Genomic DNA, 20,656 nt, shown 5'->3' with positions numbered 1-20,656 from the left:
TGACAGGTGCCTTATTTAACACAAATCTGTCCCTTATTGAGTAGTGCAGAGCTAGGTGCTAGAGTCTGTCTTGGCAACTGCATTTCTTAATGATGGTAGAGATGGGATTATGGGTAGACAATAATGTTTTACAAACTAAGATTAAGTTCTTTGGCACAAATGATTCAACTAAAGAGGTAATGAATTTAAGATAAAGACTGAAAAATTATTGATTCCATTAGAGATTTACGAATCAGACAGTTCCACAGAAGACATTTATGGATCGGATGATCACCAGTCCTGGATTCAAGTTCCAGTTTGGAGAGGTCTGTCGATATTCAGGAGATGATGTATGTACACGGAATGTGATGGTACAATACTCTGTGATGGCAAGTTAATTTCAATGTGGGAGGGAGGGCATTATGATTAGGCATTAGGATATATTAAATGTGATGGCAAGCAGCTGGCTAAATTTGTGAGGTGGTATGCATTTCTAAAGGGATAACAGTGAACAACAAGAGAGCATAATGCCCACATGTAAGGTACAGCTGAGGCATTAGTGTACCCTGTAGTGTACTGATATTGCTGCTATTTACAGGAGCTTAATCCTACTGCAGAATATATGAAGGAAATTAAGGAAGATGATCAACAGTAATCAGAAGAAAGAGTGCAGGTTGGGAGTACAGTAAAGTACTCAGTGGAAAAGATAAAAAAAGAGAAAAAAGAAACAAAATAAAGACCATCAGATAAATAAACAATAAAGTAGTCAATCCTGCAACCAATCAACAGTATAGAGCACATCACTGCCTCTCATTAAAACAACTAAACTGGCTCAAACTAAATAATTTTCTATTATACTCACAATTAATTAGAACCATCAAGCTACAGCACAACCCTGAAAAATTCCCATCTCTTCACTTCATCATTCAACCTTACACTACTAAGAGACCTGAACACTCCACTGACAAATCATTACTCACCATGACTAAATCTAACAGCAAGGCAGGATACTCCCTCCCTGTACTCACACTGCATTGCTAATAGCTGGAATACCGTCACACTCCACTTAAGAACATTCTGCAACCAGAAAGAATTTAAATGCCAGCTGAAGAAACACCTGATAGATAAATGGCTCCACACCTGCACCACCCCTGGTTAAACTGGTACTAATATAGTTATATGAATTCATAATGCATATTGCCACAACTATACCCTCCTCTGTCACCTCATTTCCTTTAAGTTCCTTGTGCCTCCCCCCTCCTTCTTTTCTTTGGACTGCTGTAACTGTTTACCTTATCTTCCTGTGTCCTAGACTTTGAACAAGTGCTGCATTGTATTTCAGCCTGACCGTTTATGCGTACTGACGGTATTGCACTGCATATACCTCCCTGCATTTAAAAATAAAATGTTATTTTCAATTGAAATTGATTGTAAATTATGTAAATTATATTAAGGATGTATAAATAATGGAACTGCTGTGCATGAATCAAACTGACTATAAAAAATGAAATAATACAAATGAGCTTTTATCCCTGGGCCTCTGCTGAAAAAGGGTACTGCTCAGTTGGATTTTCCTGGCGAATAGATGCCAGTAAATAAACAAGTTGGAGGATAGCGGTAATAGCATGTGAGTGAGAGAGCAGGGTATAGAATTAGTTATGTCTGGATGGATTATAACTAGGGTATACAGGGGATGCCTGAGAGGGGTAAAATGATGGCTGGGACATTTAGAAAAAGAGCAAGATGAGAAGTGGTGTTTAAGAGGTGGGTGAAGAGGGCTGTATTGATTCAAGTGCTGGAGGGGAAAAGTTAAGCGAAAGGTATCGTTAGTATCACTTGAGGTCACAACGTGGTGATTGTTTTCCCTGCACTCCTCCTTTTTGATGATTTCCTGGACTTCTGCATTCCAACCCCAGCTTTCCTTATGTACCGTATTTCCATTCCTGGTTGTGCTGCATATCTGTTATATAGTCCTCACACATGCTGATTTGAGGCACTGGCGTTCTTCTTTGACTACTTATTTCCTCTTCTTTCTGAGGTGGTACATCCCCAAGTATTTCATAGAACTCTGTGGTTTCCTTCCAGTCAACTTCCAGATCTTCATCTTAGTTTCTGTTGACCTTAGTCCTGGCTGTGGCCACTAGTGGTTTATGCTGTGGGCTGACTGTTTTACTGTGGATGACTTTGTTATCACGGTTCTACCCTAGTGCTCATTCCTTACTAGGAGAAGTTTACGTTAGTTGCATGTTGGACACTCTTGTTTGTGATTATGTGACTGTCTTCTCTTCCTGAACCATTAAGACGCGTTTGTCAGATAGAAGTCTAGAATGGTTTCCCCTTCTTTATTCCTGTTACCTTACCACATAGACCCAGGCAGTCATATCCTGTTTGGTCTGTCCATCATGAGCATTCAGGTCTCCCTTTGGGTTTTTCCCCTCACCCCTGGGGTGCCCTTTGTGGAGTTTTTTTGCAATTTTTCTCCCTTTTTTGAATTGCAGGGTTTCCTACCTGCCGGGGTTTCCCTCCCAAACCTTTTTCCAAGGGACCTGGGGGGCCCATTTCCCTCCCCCGGGGGTTTTCTCCCGGCCTCTGCTGAAAACAGGCTCTGTGGAACCTAGTCAGACTTTCCCGGTCAACAAATGATAAATAAAAATAAATAAAAATAAATGTTGCACCCATTCCAAGGAAAGCTGGTGCTGCCTTTCATAGCACCGTTGGTTTCATATTTCCTGTCAACAAGAAACATAAAACTAAGCATATGTGCACTTTTCCTCAAATTTAGCCTAGACAGGAGTAGTTTACTAGGTCTAACTCAGGGTTTAAGTCAAGCCATTTGTCCTTTTTATAAGGTAGTTTCTGGCAATAAGAAAGAGGGATTCCTGTTTTCCTGAAGATATTCAGGATTTTGAATCTTGACAGAACAGATTCAGTTGAAGAGAGAGGTACAGGTCTTTCTCCTCAGATTTCTGATTTAGACTTAGAGGATAGCTCATTTTCTGATTCTCCCCATGGAAGTTTTTCTTTATCTGAGACTCTTTCCAGAATGTGCCAATGTTCTTAGCTCCTTAGAAAATAGTATGAGCTGTTACAGTGGGAAATTCCTGAACTTTTGCCTATTCTTCCAGTTCTGTCAGCTTTGGAGTATGTGTGTGTCACTACTTGCAATTTTTCTGATAGTCAGCCAGCTGCCCCTAAAATGCGGTTAAAGTATACAAAGTTGTTAATCTTTTTAAGTTTTTGTACACTCTTCACAAACTTAACCTAGAAGCTATAACTTTAGTTAATTCTACTGCTGCTAAACATTTAGTAAATTCCAATCCTACTCTTTCTAATTAGGATGGGAAGATTATTGATAAGTATCAGAAAAAAGTGCATGCTTCTGCATTGTTGATTTTCAGAATTTTAAGTTTTTAGGTTGATATGTTAAAGTGTATTCTGCATTTTTTTTTTGTGAGAAAAAATGTGCATTAAATTTATTTTCTTCAATTTTACAAGTCACTAGCCATTGTTTACAGTGTATGTATGACTCAGTTGATACTTCTTCCAGGGCTATGGCCACTGGTACTGTTTTTGAGGAGTTGTGTCTGGCTGCATTCTCAAAACCTCCCAGATAATGTAAAAGATGAGAATGTAAAAGATGAGATTTTAAATTCTCCTTTGGATAATGATTTAGTTTTTGGTTCATCTAATGCAGAGGTGATCAAAAAGTGTGATGAATGGGTTAACTTGACACAGGTAATCTGTAAGATTTTTCAGCCCTCATTTTCTAAATTTTCTAAAGGATTCTCTAACCCCTCTTTCAGTTTTAACAAAAAAAAAAAAAATTAAACAGTCTCAACAGTGCACAGGTTAAACATACATTTAAGACGAAGTGACAAGGGAGTTCCAGAAAGAATTCAGCAAATCCCAAAAAAACAAAGATTAGAATGACTGTTCTAGGGACCTTGTCCCCCTCCTTCCCCGGCAACCCCCTTCCCCCTCCAGAAAGTTTGAATCTCTATTTTTCTCTTTAGCAATAGATGGTTTCAAACAAATAAGATTCTGTAGGTCATTCATCAAGGTTACAGACAGCAGCTTTGGTTTAACTTGGAGCCAATTTTTGTGTGTCAAACTTCATAGTTTGGAGAAAGAAGCTTGTAAATTTTTTGTTGGAGTTCATCATCTGTAGTGCTGGATTCCAGGATTAAAATCTGCCAGGTCCACTGTTAAATCATTATAAAGACTAAAAAGAGAAGGAGGTGTAGCACAGATCTAAGTGGTGCAACAGTAGCAAGGATTTCTTTGTCTGATAGGGAGTAGTTGTGATACAGAAGCTGATATAGCTTCTGGCAGACCAGTAGGCTATTTCATTTATGCTGGGCGTTTCAAGTGGCTAGTAATTTGTCTGACTGGAGTCCTGTAACCCTCACCACTCTCTGTGTCATCAAAGGAGGCAGAAAGATTGCAGTGCAACTTTCTTCACAGTTATCAGAATTTCCAAGTCCATGTTTAAGAAGCAGGCTTATTATATAAACTGTGTGATGTAGTAATTGAATAGATGGTGATAAGGTAAAAACCCAGAATATATGACAGGTGCCTTATTTAACACAAATCTGTCCCTTATTGAGTAGTGCAGAGCTAGGTGCTAGAGTCTGTCTTGGCAACTGCATTTCTTAATGATGGTAGAGATGGGATTATGGGTAGACAATAATGTTTTACAAACTAAGATTAAGTTCTTTGGCACAAATGATTCAACTAAAGAGGTAATGAATTTAAGATAAAGACTGAAAAATTATTGATTCCATTAGAGATTTACGAATCAGACAGTTCCACAGAAGACATTTATGGATCTGATGATCACCAGTCCTGGATTCAGGTTCCAGTTTGGAGAGGTCTGTCGATATTCAGGAGATGATGTATGTACACGGAATGTGATGGTACAATACTCTGTGATGGCAAGTTAATTTCAATGTGGGAGGGAGGGCATTATGAGTGGGACAATAGGATATATTAAATGTGATGGCAAGCAGCTGGCTAAATTTGTGAGGTGGTATGCATTTCTAAAGGGATAACAGTGAACAACAAGAGAGCATAATGCCCACATGTAAGGTACAGCTGAGGCATTAGTGTACCCTGTAGTGTACTGATATTGCTGCTATTTACAGGAGCTTAATCCTACTGCAGAATATATGAAGGAAATTAAGGAAGATGATCAACAGTAATCAGAAGAAAGAGTGCAGGTTGGGAGTACAGTAAAGTACTCAGTGGAAAAGATAAAAAAAGAGAAAAAAGAAACAAAATAAAGACCATCAGATAAATAAACAATAAAGTAGTCAATCCTGCAACCAATCAACAGTATAGAGCACATCACTGCCTCTCATTAAAACAACTAAACTGGCTCAAACTAAATAATTTTCTATTATACTCACAATTAATTAGAACCATCAAGCTACAGCACAACCCTGAAAAATTCCCATCTCTTCACTTCATCATTCAACCTTACACTACTAAGAGACCTGAACACTCCACTGACAAATCATTACTCACCATGACTAAATCTAACAGCAAGGCAGGATACTCCCTCCCTGTACTCACACTGCATTGCTAATAGCTGGAATACCGTCACACTCCACTTAAGAACATTCTGCAACCAGAAAGAATTTAAATGCCAGCTGAAGAAACACCTGATAGATAAATGGCTCCACACCTGCACCACCCCTGGTTAAACTGGTACTAATATAGTTATATGAATTCATAATGCATATTGCCACAACTATACCCTCCTCTGTCACCTCATTTCCTTTAAGTTCCTTGTGCCTCCCCCCTCCTTCTTTTCTTTGGACTGCTGTAACTGTTTACCTTATCTTCCTGTGTCCTAGACTTTGAACAAGTGCTGCATTGTATTTCAGCCTGACCGTTTATGCGTACTGACGGTATTGCACTGCATATACCTCCCTGCATTTAAAAATAAAATGTTATTTTTAATTGAAATTGATTGTAAATTATGTAAATTATATTAAGGATGTATAAATAATGGAACTGCTGTGCATGAATCAAACTGACTATAAAAAATGAAATAATACAAATGAGCTTTTATCCCTGGGCCTCTGCTGAAAAAGGGTACTGCTCAGTTGGATTTTCCTGGCGAATAGATGCCAGTAAATAAATAAGTTGGAGGATAGCGGTAATAGCATGTGAGTGATAGAGCAGGGTATAGAATTAGTTATGTCTGGATGGATTATAACTAGGGTATACAGGGGATGCCTGAGAGGGGTAAAATGATGGCTGGGACATTTAGAAAAAGAGCAAGATGAGAAGTGGTGTTTAAGAGGTGGGTGAAGAGGGCTGTATTGATTCAAGTGCTGGAGGGGAAAAGTTAGCGAAAGGTAATACGTTAGTATCACTTGAGGTCACAACGTGGTGATTGTTTTCCCTGCACTCCTCCTTTTTTGATGATTTCCTGGACTTCTGCATTCCAACCCCAGCTTTCCTTATGTACCGTATTTCCATTCCTGGTTGTGCTGCATATCTGTTATATAGTCCTCACACATGCTGATTTGAGGCACTGACGTTCTTCTTTGACTACTTATTTCCTCTTCTTTCTGAGGTGGTACATCCCCAAGTATTTCATAGAACTCTGTGGTTTCCTTCCAGTCAACTTCCAGATCTTCATCTTAGTTTCTGTTGACCTTAGACCTGGCTGTGGCCACTAGTGGTTTATGCTGTGGGCTGACTGTTTTACTGTGGATGACTTTGTTATCACGGATTCTACCCTAGTGCTCATTCCTTACTAGGAGAAGTTTACATTAGTTGCATGTTGGACACTCTTGTTTGTGATTATGTGACTATCTTCTCTTCCTGAACCATTAAGACGTTTGTCAGATAGAAGTCTAGAATGGTTTCCCCTTCTTTATTCCTGTTACCTTACCACATAGACCCAGGCAGTCATATCCTGTTTGGTCTGTCCATCATGAGCATTCAGGTCTCCCATGTATGTGTGTGGCTGTGCATGTGTGTGTGTGTCTGTGAAGTGATCTCATATGTAATCAGGTATCTAGTGATTGAAACTAACTGTTGAGTCCCAGCTAACCTAAAACACTGCACTCCATAGTTCAACAGTGTATGCCCCCACATGCCTTAGCTCTCATCAGATATACCAACATCATGATTACACAGATTGCACAGAAGTAGGGAATATAACACATGCCCTATCTCCACTTAATCACACTCACTCATACAGAAACATGCTGCACGTTTCTTAATCCCTGCCACACCCCCACATCCCTGCTGTATCTGTACATATACTGGCACCATGACCACAGGGTAGCGACACATATCTTATCACCACTTAGGTGTGACCATGCTAAGCAGGTTTCAGTAACCCAAGAGCCAGAGAAACAGGGCATCAGATCATTGCTGAGTCTCTGTACTTGACCACCTGACTGTATCTCCATATGTATAATACATATATGTGCATACACATACATATACACCGACATACACACACACAGGCACATCCACATACTTGTAATATTTGTATCTTTTACAGATTATTTATCAAGTACCCAGGAATGTTTACAGATTATTTACACTGTGCATCAGAAATAAATACTGCACTATTCATATATTAGTAGTTTATTTACACTGTTACTATTTATAGTGTTCAGACAGTTGTACACTAGTAGAATTCAACATGTTTTCTAAGTTGTACATAATTGTTGTACAACATTCATTTTATATGGGTGAAATTGGATGCAGGTATCTTGCATCCTTGCCCTGACTAAGGGCACATGCATATTACTCAGCTAGGTGTCGGTTTAGTTTGACCCTGAAGTATTACAGTCATTTGTATTTTGTTTAATTGTTGGGAGAGTATTTCATTCAGTGTTATACTTTTAATAAAAGCCTGTTCATGTATGGCAAGGTTGAGTTTGAGCCTGTATAATATGGGTGCTTTCTCACTTGTGCACAAGGAGTAGTTTATAGCTGTAGGTGCTAGTTTCATGTTTAATGAATGGCAACAGCCCATCTATAATAGTTTGTAGGTTTGTGAACTGTTAATTAGAAAGGAAGCCTTTGCCATTACAAGGAGCTAGTTAGCTTTTGTGTGGTACCTAGTAGCCATGTTTGCTAGATAGTAGCGAAATTAAATGTCAAAGCGGTATCATTTTGGACAAAACAAGTCTGATATGATATTACTAAGTGGTAATGACACAGAATAGATAATTCCTCTTCAAGTACATTGGCAGGACCATAGCTAGACCATTTGGCACCCTGAGCAGTCTTTACTTAGACTGGTTCTCCTCCAACCAAAAGTTGAAGACCCCCACACTCCGAAAATAAAGTTCTGAATTGTAGCAAGAAGCTTATAACATTACTGAATTAACTCCTTTCAGCAGCTGCTGAATTTAATACTGGGACTTTGCTTGCATGAATTTAATACTGGGACTTTGCCTTCTGACAGTTTTTACACCATTCACCCCCCCCCCCCCCAAAGTAATGCTACTGGATGCCAGAAACCATAAGGCAGTGATTCATATATGGCCACATGGATATGTATATATATATATATATATATATATATATATATGTATGTATGTATGTATATATATATATATATATATATATATATATATATATATATATATATATATATATATATATCTGATTCTTTCCCTGCCTGCAGTCACCCCAAGTCCCTGCTCGAAGTCTCTCTTATCATGAGTGTAGCAAGCTGCTATTTTATCCCTCCGGAACAGTGAGTTGACATTGGCTGCTCACACCCATCCTGAATGGATGGTTCCAGCTCTTGAGCCACTAATCAAACCCAGGCTGTCCTGGTCACAGTCTGGGATTTATCCCTCTGAGTTACAGAGCCAGCCCATGTGTGATTAGAACAGGAGTCTGTGCCTAATACAGCAGCATACAGCCTGATTTGAGATGTCATGCATCATATGATGTGAATCTGAACAGCAGCACACAAATGTGTTTTAAGAAGTCAGGTCAAATAAATCAAATATTGCTTAACGCCTGTTATATCTGTTTCATGTTGGCTAGAGAGAGACTGTCTTAAATTCCCTAACAAAAAGAAGCAATGTTACACCAGGAAAGGCAACTAGAAGTTTATATAATCTCCCACCCCTTATGGAATTCCCCAGTCTCTTTTTATTTTTTGGGATGTATGCCACAGTATGTATATCAGTAAGATATTAAAAATCATAACAAAATTATTGTTAACCTCATTCTTTGTCTTCTTGACTAAGGTATTACAAAATACATCAATTTCATGTGTACAACATTTCTACATTGGCTGTATGTCAAGCATCAGTGTTCTTTATTTATTTCTGGTTGTTAACTAGGCAAGACTTCTAGGCAGAGTCTGTTTTAGAGGACTGCATAAAAATTGCATAAAATTTAAATTTAAAATCATATTAATGATATCTTTTTCATTACAGAGATTCTTCATTCTGCCGTGACTTGACAGTACCATAGACGTAGGTGGCTATATGTCATTTAAGAGAAGTTCCGCTGTGAGATTTATAAAGGTGTCTGAAAGCTTACTGAAGAGCTTCAGAAAATTTTGGCAAAAGCTGTGACATTCTTTGTGGCATTATAAAAGCCATGCCTTGCTGCATCGTTTAATTTTTATTTTTAAACTGTGTTATGGAATACATAAATCAATAAGTTATGCTAGTCTGCATTGATTTTAAAGTGCCAACATTTGAAATGTTTAGTTGAAGAAAATAGCTTACATTATTTATATATTAATGGAGCACTGCAGTTAATTAATTGGTATAATCTGTGAATACACCGGCTCAAATTCCAAAAGACTTGCTCTCAGTATAAATGACCACTTACACTGAGAGCAAGTCTTTTGGAATCAGGGCAAACTTATACCGAGAGTAGCTCTTTTGGAATCTGACCCATCACTTCAGGAAAGTGGGTACCTGAAACATTTTATACTATGCAAGTCTTAAAACGTTCCTGTATTTGAAAATTTTCTTTGAAGAAATTATTTGGCCTGCAGTCATTATTTATAGAGTGCTTAATTAAATTAGTGTAAGTCATGGATTGAATACATCATTCCTGAAAAGTGAGAACCTGAAACATTTTTACCTCACAAGTCTTAAACATTCTGCATTTGAAATTTTTATTTGAGGAAAATATTTGTCCTCCATTGGTTATGTATTAATAGATTTCCGTGGCTAATTAAATGAGACAGAAATCATAGATATGTCATTCCAGAAAAACAGCCACCTGAAACATTTTTTATTTCATAAATCTTAAACATTCCTGCATTTGAAAATTTTATTGAAGAAAATAGTACTCCACTGGTCATTAATTAGTAGAGCACCTTGGTTAATTAAATGAAAAAGAAGTCATAGATATGTCATTCCAGAAGAGTGGGCACCTGAAACATTTTTTTACTACGAGTCTTGAACATTAATACATTTTTATACAAATTTTGATCATCAGAAAACTGTGTTATAACATCTTGTTGACAAAAGATCCTATAACTTATGAATAATTTCAGTAATTTGTGTCTTCAGCAACTGTTGTAAAAACAAATATTGAATGATGATAATTTGCATTACTCTTAAAATGCTTACATTTCATTTTTAGGATGCACAAATTATTTTGTATACCACATAATATTTATGGTTCTTAATAATTGCATTAATTTGTATAATTTATGGTTGAAACATTTCTCAGCTTTATTACTATGGAAATCATTGCAATACTGCTGGCGTATAGATTTTCTGATGCCAAATGAAAAAGATCAGAAATTGAGTGCAAACAGGAATATGACACTGAAGTTTAGTGTAAGTTTCCCTTGAACACTTGAAATAGAAAAATAGTAATGCAAACTGTGGAGCTAAGGTTTTCTGATGTTATGTGTAAAGGCATTCAATTCATGGTACATTCTAAAACTGTTTTCTTTTAAATCCAGGTAAATTAATCTAACATATTTAATCCCTGTTGTCAATTGCTGTTTGTTTCATTCATTGCTTTTCTTTCATTAGTATGGATTTGTTCTTGAACATTTTGTAAAATATACACATTTATAAATGCACAAATCCATATAAAGTGACTTGTGCAAATGTGCAAGACAAATGTAGTGCATTTGTAAAAAAAAATGGTCCTATGAACCTTTTAATAAGAAAATGTTTTAATAAGAAATCATATTTAATTGTAAAGACAACTGTTGTTCTTTATCAATTTCTTACTCAAATCTTGCCGTATAGGTGCAGAATGCCAAGACGTGTAATAAATTGACATTTGTGGTGAAAGAGTTGTTCTTGTTTTGTTAGCAGGGTCTGTTGTAGTGATTAGCATAGTCTAGCACTGAAACTGCATGTTTCTGTTTTTTCATGGATATAATTAGAATCTTGATGGGACATTTACATTTATGGAACTCCTTTTATATTCTATTTGAGAAATGGAGCACAACTCCTTATGTGCTGTTTGCCTCAGGGAATATAAGTATGTATGGCATTTTAAAAGTGACTTTCACAGAAATATTGCTGTCTTCATTAACAAAGAAGATCAAAGAAAAAGAAAAAAAAAAACATTTTAATTCCAAGTAATTGGATTGTTTATAATGTATATTTTCTCCTTAAGGTTCCAGAACTGTTTTTCAAGCTGCAGCAAATCTATACAGACTGATGAGGACTAATGTCAACTGAGAACAACCCTTCCCAACAATTGTAGTCAGCCCACTACACAGTCACAACTCTCCTCAGAGCAGGACAACAAGGTGGTGCCATTCCATTTTTCCTACCTACCTTCACTTACACCATATAAATCCTGCATGCATGCATGAACACACACACACACACACACACACACACACACACACACACACACACACACACACACACACACACACAAACACACACTGTACCATTGAAATGTATTGCTTTACTGACCTACTTACAAAATACTGCTAGAATGACACACTACACTATCTGTAAGCCTGAAAGAGTTGTAAGTCAGTATTTCAAATTATGCTTTTTATCTGATTCACTAACACAACATGAAAAATGTTACATTTTTTTCTAAAATGGAATATGTGTAATATTTTGAGTTAAGCAGTATGTTGATTGTCACTGAGTCTGGGATAGCGTCATAAATATCCTAATCACATAGCAAATGTGGGACCCAATTTGTACAGTTTTGCTGGGGTCCCCTCAGATGACCACATCACCTAACACGCCACCCAAACCGTGTTCGTCCTTATGGCCTCATGGATTTTAGAATATTGTATATTAGGAATGCATGCTATTACCATACATTAAAAACAAAACTATGTCTTTCTTTATTATTTTAATTAAAGCAAAAACAGCATTAAGCAGATCATGCTACACTGAAGTGAACCCAATTGAAATATGAAACCTTGTTAAATCTTTTGACTCATCACAATCTCCAACCCTTGTCACCATGCATGCTGGGATGATTGAAAGTCTGGACAACTGATCAAGTGGGGACTGGCTTAATGGTTGTGGGAGAATAAGGAGACAAAAAGAGCATGGTAATGTTCTAAAATAATTTATAGATTCTTGTATCATAGCACCCTTTTTTCCTTCACAATTTTGCAGTCATCTCTATGCCTACTCTAAACTGTTGAAGTTTGCTTGTCCAGGTAATTCTCATACCTTAAACTCTTGAACTGCCTTAGAATGATTAATAGCAACAAAGATAATAACAATAATAATCATCATCATCATTCATCATCATTATCATCTCAAGTTGTCTACTTGAAAGACAGTCTTCACCAACACCTAGAGATTTTTACTAGCATCTCCCAGCTGTATACATTGCTTTGTGCCACTTCTGTACTTCTAATATAAACCTTATTTATTTGATATTTGTTTACTGGGGAAGTCCAGCTGGGTAATAAATACCCATTTCTAATGGAGCCCTCAGGAGAAAAGCTCCAGAGAGTTAAATAATATCACAGTCTGGTGGAGAATACATAGGATACAGCACAGCATGAGGTGACACCAGTGATGTAAAACTAAATAGAAATTAAATAACACAATCAGCATATACAAAATTATTAGAAGTGTAATCTACTTAAGATAGGAAGTAAAAAAATCAATGCAAGTTCACTGTAAAAGTAGGGAGATGGCAAGTATTGAAAGGTATAGACAGATTGTATGGTGCGAGGTTAAGTTAGTAAGAATGTAAAGTATATATTAATAGAGTTGATATAATGGGATGCATGGGCATAGCCAAGAATTAGTGAGAAATTATTTGAAAGAGGACTTAAATACATGGAGGCTAGATATAGTTCTGACTGAAATTGGGATAGACTTCTGTAGTTTGGATATACAGTGTGAGAATAGACTTTGTCCCATTTTATTTTTGGTTTATAGAAGTCAAGCACATTTTTGTCTTGAGAGGGCAGAGGTCAATTGGGAGATAGTGATGAAGTACTGAAGAGATGGAAGGGCAGGTAGAAGGGGTAATATAGTACTTTATGGGTTAGAAGATGTGTATGGGCTGTTTGATGTGGAAATTCTAACCAGTTGAGAGCATGTAATAGAGAGTAATGATGAACGTTATGTGTCAGGCTAGCTGCAAATCTAGCTATCTTATTATAGCATTGCTGCAATTGTGATTTATGAGACATCTGGATGTTAGTCAAAATAGGAGTTAACTATAGTGATTCTGCTAGAAGGAGTAAGGTTTTTTTTTTTTTTTTTTGCTCTGTATAGCAAACCTAACTTTTGATAATATTTTTATACAGTTTTGGTTGTGAAGATCAAGCAATGGCATGGGACTTTGGGATTAAGTAAAAGTTTGTTTTGATGTAGCCACATTTCAGCCAAGTTGAAGGCATCGTTTGCCATGGATTATAGTTTTAGTGGGTTGTCAGATGAGTAATTGAGAGTTGAGTCATCTACATACTGAATAAGGCAAGCTCACTGAGAGGATGTATATATGTTATTGATGACAATGTTAGAGAGCAGTGAATCAAGAATAGAGCCTTGAGGAACACCTGTTTTAACTAGGAGAAAAAGAAAGAAATAAATTTAACCAGTTTGAAAGAATGATATCTTTCAGATAGGTAGTTTAATGAACCACAGAATAGTTGGCTTGGAGGACATTTTGAAAGATCTAGAAAAATAGAAGAGAGAAACTTTCTTTTGGGCTCTAGCCTTATTAATGGTGTCAGAAAAGTTGAGGAGATCTGTATTGGTACTATGGCCTGGTCAGAGACCACATTGTATTGAGATTAGGAGATCATTTTGTAAGAGGTACTGAAGGAGATGATTATGAATACACTTTTTCATGATCTTAGAAAAGGGGGACATTATAGCAGTTGGCCTAAAGTTAGAGATTTTGGAAGAGTTACCTCCTTTTTGGAGGAAATAATAAATATTTTTTTTCTATAGGGCAGGGACATGGGCATCTTGAATACATCTGTCACTGAGAATTGAGACGGGAATGCAATAGAGTCTGCACTAAGCTTAAGATCCTCACCAGGGAGATCATTATACACTTCAACTATCCAGATTTTCACAGAATGTCCAGATTTTTGCCTTATATTTTTAGTCTTTTCCTCATAAAATTTGTGATTTTTCAATATGAACAGGTAGCAAAGGTCAACCAAAAACTAATATCCACCAAGACTTGCAAAAACAGGACAGCAATCCACAGGACATAATCAGTGAGCACAAATAATTTTTAATCCATGCTTTCGTCTTTCAAGAAAACTTCTTCAGAACAATTAAAAATCACTCCCAATGCACCTTTTAAATCATTACCAATGAAACAGTGTTTTAATTAAATAATCAGCCATATAATTAATCAATTACACAAACAAAATTAAACAAATCCCTACAGAAACATGATATATACTCCTTTAAAAACATGTAAAATGCTTATATAAAAAACTATTAACTTTTAACCTTCTAGTTAAAAAAAAAATTTAATATTCATAAAATCATTGATTCCTGGCATTTTGTCTGCCCCTAACTCTAACTGCTAAAGTGTTTCTTTCTTTTCAGCAGAATTTTTATAATCTCCTTCCCTGCAGTCCTTTGGTACCTGTTCCCAAACAGAAAATACATTTTTTATAAACTTTGCATACCAAGGTTTAGATATATAAAGAGTTATTCATATCTTTAAATTTAGTACTATAAACATGTTCTTTAATACACTTACCAAGACTTCTAGTGGTCATCCCTATATAAAAACAAAGACAACCTGAACAAACACTTATATATACCACACCTACTGTTTTACAGTTAAAGACTCCAGGGACAACTAACATTCTGTCAAGACATTTCAGATCAACATAAGGTCCTTCTAAAATGTACCTACAAACAGGAGAAATCCCAGACTTATACATACCCTTTTTTGTGTTCAAATGCAATGCTGTTGGTGTTACTTAAAAATTATCTTTTTGTAAAAATCTTTTCAAATTATAATTATTTTTATGTACAAATCTTGGAAATTTACCTATGATATTAATTAAATCTGAATTACCTTGCAATACTACCCAATTTTGCTAATAACAGATGCAATATTAGTACTATGCATTGTCATATCTGAAGAACATGCCAAACCATAATCAAATATAAATAATTATTTTTGTTTACTGTATTGAACCCATCTGCTAAAATAGGTTGAAAATCAGTGGACCTCCTGGCATAAATATCTTCAGCTGTTTTAACTAAAAATTCTTCTTTATAACCTCTTTCTAAAAACATAGCTGTAGTAAACTTAATTTCTCTGTCAAGTTTATTACTCTGTCAAAAGTAAGATCATTTGTAGTTATTCTTGATACTCTTATAAATTGACCTTTTGTTTTTCTTGATAAAATATGGATGATTGCTAATAAAATGTAAATAATTACTAAAAATATTTTTCCTATAAATCTCACTTTCAAAACTATACTTAGATTTGTTCCAGGAGATCAACACATAGAAATTAATAGCAAAACCCTGGTTACCCAACGAAAACTGTAGAAAACCAGACTTTTCATTTAATGTACTTAATAAATGTTTTGCATCTTCACTATTCCCATCAATAATAAAGAACAAGTTGTTCACAAACCTAACATAAAAAACAGTTTTAAAGGTGTCAATAATAGGGGTCAGTATAGTATGCTCCCACCAGGCTAACACAGCATTAGTGAACGCAGGTGCTGCTGATGACACCATAGAAATCCCCTTCAATTTTTTTATATATTTTTTTTGTTAAATACAAAAATATTATTTTTTAGTATAATTTCGAGAAGACTACAACACAAGTAAATCTCACTGTTAGACAGATGTTCAACAGTATGTAAGCATTTCTTAACATAATCAAGTCCTACATCCTGAATACAAGTAAACAAAGAATTTATATCTAATGCTGTAATAAAATTCCGGTACTTTTCCGTTAAACTCCTACCACTTTGTGCTGCTTTGTTTTGCAGGTATCTCCTCACGTTGGAATGTACTTATTAGGGCAGACTTCTTTGTTCAGATATGAAACTGGTGCTTAATTTAACAAGTGACTTTAACATGTGGTGCTTTTCCACATTACAGCATGTATTGCAACACAATCAAAGCAGTACTGAAATAAAACAATTTGTATGAACTGTAAGCACTTCAAGCTGTTTCTGTTTTGCCATATTTTAACCTAGCGCCTCTCAAAAAGGTTATTTCACGACAGTTTAACTTGCATCATGTTACTACATACTGCACATCTTACATGTTTAACCTATTTCTAAGCACAATTATGAACAAGGAAAAAAAAAACGGCAACTGCTACCAGCTACTTTAACAAAACAGTGGAATGTACTTATTACGGCAGACTTCCTTGTCCAAATCTCAGACTGGTGCTTCATTTAACAAGTGACTTTAACATGTGCTAGTTTTCCACACCGCAGCATCTATTACAACAAAATGAAAGCAATAGTAAAATAAAACAATTTCTCTAAAGTGTAAGTTTCTGTCATTGTACTTGTTTGGTGTAGGTCATAGCCAAAACAGTACTCCACCCATCCGGTAAAGCTGAAAATGCAAGGAAAGCTCCTGTCCAGGACAACCTGTGTAAAAATGGACTGGCTTTCTAGAAACATAACATGGTCCAAACATAGCGCGAAGTGGTAGGGGTTTAACCTTCTTTTTGTATTTCTTTTTATGTCATCTTTGTCAGTGTTGTAGGAAAGAAGGCAATGCAAACTGCCAATGAAATACTGGCAAAACACATCAGCGTGAAGTGGTAGGGGTCCGAACATCAGACATATAAAAATGAATAAAATTACTTAATTTATGTAAAAAATCCCAGGCGTCTCTAATGTATGATTTTTAACTTTTGAGCTACTGGATTCAAAACTGTATCTAAGTGTAATGAACCCCCCCCCATTCACTGAGTAAGGAGCAGATACAATTTGTCGAAGGGTGGGTTAACTGCATCCTTGTGGATTTTAGGTATCCCAAACAAGATACCTAAAACTGGATTGTCAGTTAACATAAATTGATATAATTCATGAGTAACTGACCCTTCCATCAAAAGGTCATATAAAAAAATTTTAATGTGATAATAACAAGCCTGCACTTCTGCTGTTGAAACTGTAGCATATTCATCCTAAATATTCAACATCTTTTCCATAGCTACATTATAATAACATGACAACTAAACCTCCACCTTTATCAGCTTTCAGAAATGAACTCTGTATGACAAAATGAGAATAGGCTGACAAATTCCTATATGCTTCAATATCTCCATACAAATTTTTGATTTTTCTAGCAATTAGCCCTTTTTCAAAATGTTCAGTAATGTAAAGCACATTTACATATTCAGATTTTAACTCAGGAATTCTCAGTAGCAATATCTGTAATGGCAGGTCCACCTTAAAAATTTCTTCACAGACCATTGTCATTTTAATATTATGATGGGCTATTAACAGTCTAATAAAGTCTAAACCACTCTTATTAAAGAAATGTACCAGAGTGTTAAAAAATTCATCAGAACAAGACACTTCATTTGGACATATGAAGTAATGTAACCCCCTCTGGGACTACTTCAAGTTGTAAATATTTTTAAAAATACTTATTTTCAATTGTAAATGTCATGTACTTTTTAAGTAATTCCTCCAATAAGGAGAGCACGGTTTTACCTTCAGTTTTCAAACCATGCTTAACAGTAACAGTTTCTGCAGAATAAAATGGGTCAGAGTCATTATTCAATAAAGCATGCACATCCTTATAAATAACAGTATTCATAACTGTTTGACTTTTACCATTAGCTTTAACACAACTGTGATTTTCAATGACTGTAACAGTATCATCTTCTTTAGAACTATTGGAATCAATAGCAGTAGTCCGAACAAGCTCCATTTTGTTCCTTTTCAACAGAGCTTTTAATGTAGTTTGAATCTCATTCATACTATGTACAAGACTTAACAACAAAGTGTTGTTCAATTCTGTAGGAGTAGGGTGAATAGTCATATCCGTCAAGGGCTACTTGTTGGAGCAAGCCATCACATAGAAGAGTAAAAAACACCAAAAAGCAAAACACTTCTAATATGAACAGGTAACAAAGGTCAACCAAAAAACTAATATCCACCAAGACTTGCAAAAACAGGACAGCAGTCCACAGGACACAATCCATGAGCGCAAATAATTTTTAATCCAAGCTTTTGTCTTTCAAGAAGATTTCTTCAGAACAATTAAAAATCATTCCCAATACACCTTTTAACCATTACCCACCAATGAAAACAATGTTTTAATTAAATAATCAACCATATAAATAATCAATTGCACAAACAAAATTAAACAAACCCCCACAGAAACACATGATATATACTTGTTTAAAAACACATAAAATGCTTATATAAAAAAATATTTATTAACTTTTAACCTTCCAGTTATAAAAATGTTTATTTTCTGTTTTGGAACAGGTACCAAAGGACTGCAGGGAGAAGATTATAAAAATTATGTTGAAAAGAAACAAACACTTTGGCAGTTAGAGTTAGGGGCAGATAAAATGCCAGGAATCAATGATTCTATTAATATTAAATTACTGTTTAAAAGTGTGTGCAATATGTTGGAGAATTTCTCTCCAGGCCTCTGCTGAAGAGTTTTTTGACTAAACCCAGTTGGACAAACTCAGTAAACAAAAGCAAACTAAATAAACACCATTACTTATACATAACACATTACTCATTGGTATCTGTTTCTGAAAAGTTATTCTTATTAGCTTAATTATTTGCTAAACCAGGTAAGTGGACTAATGGTTGCAGATCACTTCCAGACATAACTTAGGCCACAAGGGCAGATGTAAAGATTACATGCAGAGAAGCTTCATGGTAGCCACTAAGCAGCATATTTTGGCAGTTGTGAAGATATCAGAATGTCTTAAGGAACCAACATGGATGTAGAGAGAATATATACAACTCGCACATTTTTTTCTGCTTTCTGCAAAATGCTTCTCCTAAAATTCTTCCTCCAGTCCAGGCTTACCATCCAGTACCTCTAAGCTTAAATTTGTCTGCCAATCCATTTTTGTTGGTGACTTTGAAACTAATGTATCCTTGTAGTACCTTTATGAGTTAGGCTGTTTCTGTTACTGATTTTTTATTCAAGTGGAATCATTTTTCTATCTACCTCTGCCTCCTTCCACTCATCAGATGCATCTTGTGTTTCTCTTCTCTTGTGTTTTGCTCCTGTCTGCATCTGCAGCAGGGGTTTATCTGCCATACTGTTGTAACATTCTGTTACAACTGTTGGGGATTAGAGTTTATCTTTTTTGTGCACATAAGCATTTTTTTCATACTGCTTGAGGCTGACAGTTTCAATTTTTTTATAATTATATTTGACAACCTTGTCAGCAAGAAAAGCAAAAAAAAAAAAAAAAGCACAGTATCACTCTCATCCTTTAGCAGTTACTGGAATGGTACACAAAACTGCATGCAGTGTTCACCAGTAGCAGTTATCTGTGATGTGAGTCATACATGTGTCATGAGACTGCAGGGGTAATAATGTTGTACTAGCAAGTAGTGCAGTGAGTGACAGGAAATATAGTCCACCCCACTGATAAGATTCATAGCTACTACAAAAGAAAGGCTATTACACTTGGCTGTGACTCTTAGGCAAGTCTTGTATGTCTAGTCTGGGACCCCCTATGGGAGCTGGCCCCTATTGGGCCAAGACCATCCAGATTTAATGTGCACAGTCATATTATTTGAGATATAATCTCATTTGTATGACTTTTGTATTCACATTTTAACTTGATATGTTTGTGTAGTGGTACAAACCTGTTTGAGAGAAATGATACTGAGTTTCATACCAGAAGCAACATTAAAGAACAGTAGCACTAAAGCAGCATTGATCATTCATTTCTATATTTATCGATCATTTGTTCCTAGATATTACCACCTGTAATGCCTATGTTCCTTTTTTCCACTTTTTTGACAGTTTGTACATACCCAGCCCACAGAACAGCACTGGGTAGGTTGGCAGAGCCTCTGGGGACAACTGTATATAGAAAATGCTACAGCATTAAAGAATTTAGAGGGGATTCCCTAGCATGGCTCTACAGTTCTGTAGCCACCTGTTACTTTCCACTGTGACTCTCATTCTCCTAGTACTCACCCCCCCATGTCTCACATATCCATTCACACTAGGGTGATTAATTTTCAAGATTTATCCACTATCCTTCCTCCTCTTACCACCATCGTTACACATCTAACATT

The 20,656-nt window shown here is 35.9% G+C and overlaps 1 protein-coding gene across 3 annotated transcripts in view; it reads left to right on the top strand.

The window, feature by feature from the left end:
• Window positions 1-11,266, top strand: part of TOM1L1 (target of myb1 like 1 membrane trafficking protein) — a 1,502,644-nt gene extending 1,491,378 nt beyond the window's left edge. For all 3 annotated transcript variants that reach the window (XM_044090473.1, XM_044090474.1, XM_044090475.1), the window contains one exon: window positions 9,414-11,266. The gene's annotated coding sequence lies outside the window, so the exon portion shown is untranslated. The remainder of the gene's footprint in view (window positions 1-9,413) is intronic.
• Window positions 11,267-20,656: the final 9,390 nt, after the last annotated feature.

Source organism: Protopterus annectens, chromosome 12.part0 (assembly GCF_019279795.1).
Source record: "Protopterus annectens isolate FY-2018-M chromosome 12.part0, PAN1.0, whole genome shotgun sequence".
NCBI lineage: Eukaryota > Metazoa > Chordata > Ceratodontiformes > Protopteridae > Protopterus > Protopterus annectens.
This window is presented reverse-complemented; position numbering and strand designations above follow the sequence as displayed.